The sequence below is a fragment of the Labrus mixtus genome, chromosome 15 (genome assembly GCF_963584025.1).
Source record: "Labrus mixtus chromosome 15, fLabMix1.1, whole genome shotgun sequence".
Lineage (NCBI taxonomy): Eukaryota > Metazoa > Chordata > Actinopteri > Labriformes > Labridae > Labrus > Labrus mixtus.
This window is the reverse complement of record NC_083626.1, coordinates 26,800,724-26,804,094: the sequence shown is the minus strand read 5'-3', so window position 1 is coordinate 26,804,094 and position 3,371 is coordinate 26,800,724.

Below are 3,371 nucleotides of genomic sequence, written 5' to 3'. Positions count from 1 at the left end.
CCCCCCCCCCCCCCCCCTTTCCCCCATCCCCCCCCCCCCCCCCCCCCACCTGTTTGAGAAAAACGTACTGAAACAGTGTCTTTGTATTCTCCTCGTGCAGAACAACCAGTGTACGAGGAGATCAGAGAGGGGCACAGATCTCCTGTTGTGGAAGTTTCAACAGTTTACAGCTGTGCTAAATTTGCCAAACCGAAACGGGGTTGAAACCACGATGACTACAGCCTCCTAACTGCAGCAGGTTCTCACAACAAAGTAAGAAAAACAGTGGAAAGATTTTGGATTAAATGTACTAAACTAAATTCACAGATTAACAACTTGACGGCACAGCAGAGGAAATGTTATTTCTGTGGTAGATCAACAAGGAGATGTTAGTCAAACCTGCACCACCTTCATGTGCTTTTTTTGAAAAGATAAATAATATCCAGGAAGTGATCTGCTGCCAATTAAAGAAACAGGAACCAGGCAGATAATGTTCATATCTCTAACTTCCGTTGTTTTGTGGAGGAAGTCTTATAGGTTATAAAGATGTGGTTGCACATCTCTGATCTAACATGAAACTTGATTGAAATGGATCTATATATTAAGAGAGTATTGTCAAAGATAAGTCTATTTCCAATGAGTGCTAAACAATAAAATTAACACAGAAGTGTCACAAACTGCAGTTCCACAAATGGCCACTAGAGGCCCCAAGCATGTTGATTCTAACAGAGGCCCATGTTGGACCCTGGTCGTGTAATGTGCTGTCACCAAGCAAACAAAACTTTAGGATACAAAATGTAAAAAGATCTTGTTGATGTCATGAACAAAAACAAAAGCACACTGTAAAAATTAGTCACTAAATCATAATTTAAGTTCAGAAACTTTCCTCTGTCAGGGCCTGAATAATATTAATAATTTAATCAAAAACATTCAGTTCTTTCAACTGTGACTTATCAAGGTGCCAGTGACTTAGTGGTTAGTTTGCACGCCCCATGTACAGAGGCTACAGTCCTCAAAGCATCCCCCCCCCCTCTCTCTCTCTCTGTCTCTCTCTCTCTCTGATTTCTGATTCTATCGACTGTCCTGTCTTTCTCAAAGGAAATCTTAAAAAGCTTTTTTTCCTTCCAGACCGTCGATGACTCGAGTAAACTCAACTACTCTGAGGTGGATTTCTCCAACAGCCATGCTGCCTCTCGTAACAGCGCCCCCTCTGGTGGAGCAAAAGATGATGTCATCTACTCCGTACCCCGGGCAGAAGCTAGCTCAGAGAACACTTTGGCTTTGTACTCTACCGTTACTTTAAATTAGCTTTAGCTTCAATGCTATCAGCGCAGCATTTATTCTCAGGTTACAGTTCAACAATTATCTGTTTTTCTTTTGGCAAACTGTGAAAGGTTAAGATTTTTATTAACAGAGCTGCATGAAAAAATAGCTTCAAGTCAGAGCTACTATTGCTATGGAAACAGTAAAGGTCCAATGTAAGATGGACTGCAGCACCCATTTTGGAACACCAGGTGTCAGAGTTACATATTGGTTATTTAAGTTGAGCTTTTTCTTAGTTTTTACAAGATATTTAGCATAAATTATTTTGTTAAATGTTTATTTTTCTGAAGGCACAAGTTATACGTTACAGTTAAGTTATTGAGCGGCTAATTTTGTGTTAACAGAGACTTTGTCATCAAGGATTTTCATTGAGAACTTTGCGCAAACAAATTACAGTAATGTACAGTAAAGTGTTCAGCAGGTGACAAACACGTTTCTGAAATGGAGGGTTAAATATTCATGTTTGGTTTATTGTTAATGATGGAGGGACGACCAGTTTTACTGTTTATTCAAACTTATTGCATTTCCATCACCTCTATTTGTGCAGATAGTTATCAGTTTTAATGTTACTGGTAAATAAATAAAAAAGTCTGCAGGCAAAATGAAGTGATTTCTCTCTCTGAATGATAAGACTCCAGGACCCTGAGATGGGTTTTTATTATTTCTGTGAACTAACATGGACTGCAGTATGAAGTATATACTTATATTCCACAACATAAATGATCTCCACCTCTTCAAGCTGTGAAGCTGAGAAACTACTTACATGTGGAGCATCAGTGAAAACAATTGAAGAGTAACTGTATATTTAAATATTACTCTATGCAAAGGGACGATTCTGCCTAACATGAGACTTCACTTAAAGGAAGATTGTGCACCCTTTTCATCCAGTAGATGTCGCCCTTGAGCACCAGCATGAAACCAAAACAAACTGCTGTTTTGCAACACCTCCTCCATACTGAAGCCTCCGCTCTCCTCCAGAGACACACCTCCAACCCCTCTCCCCTCACGTTTACACAAAGGAGTTATCAAATTAAAACGCTCCATAGTTAAGTGCAAGTGGCGGACAAATTGTCCTCGTCTCGAGCTGCATTGTTGTGTTAGCATGCTAATGTTAGCCGCTCTTTGGTTAGCTCGTAGCTTCACATTGCATGTGAATTTACGCTGAATGACCGTGATCTTTAAAACGTTTAGGTGACATTCAAATAAGCAGAGAGTACATTATGTTCTTCTTCTTCTCTCTAGTCCCCTCACACAAACAACTTTTACTCACAAGGGAGGAGCCGGCCGTCCCGTCCATGTAAACACGGCTCAGACAACAACACAGACAGCGGGACTCGAGCTTCTCACTCATCGTAGACAGTCAGGACTCAGAGACACATTTACACAGGATATACTTTCTGCTATATTTATGTGTAAAATGTTTGCACATTCTGCCTTTAAACCACAAACTTTGATCTTTTGATGAGGAAGACCCTCAGCTGAATGTTTTGTTGTATCAGTAAGATCATGTGTTTATGCTTTGTGTAAATAAGAGGATCTTGTAGTGCACAATGTTAAAACTCCTGTTGTTTTGGACACCTGTCACTGAATGTCAATGAAAGAAAAAAATAACCAGCCATGTAGTCATGTTAGGGGTTGTGTTAGTGGGAGGGGAGGGGGTGTTTTAGATGTATCATGCATGTTGTGTGTTTCATATTGAAAGCCTCTTCAGGGACAGGCATTGGAAATTAGCATGATCTATAAATGCTGTGGTGCAGTGCATTGGAAAGTAGTTGTTCAGTTCTGCATGTATACTGCGCCTGTCACTGCCAAATAAACCAAGAAAAAAATAACAACAGAAAACGTTGATGCTAACTTAAGTCCCTTTCAGCTCGATCATTTTGTCATCAGTGCTCATTTGGAGTTGCACTTGATTCCGTTTCACAGATAGAAATAAAGATAATAAAATAAAACCCACCAATCAACTGAGGCAGACACCTTGAGCTGCACAGATTTGACACCGACAGGCGTTATTCTTACAATCTCCACTCACACACATCCTCCCAAATTGAGCCGTTGATTTAAGCTGC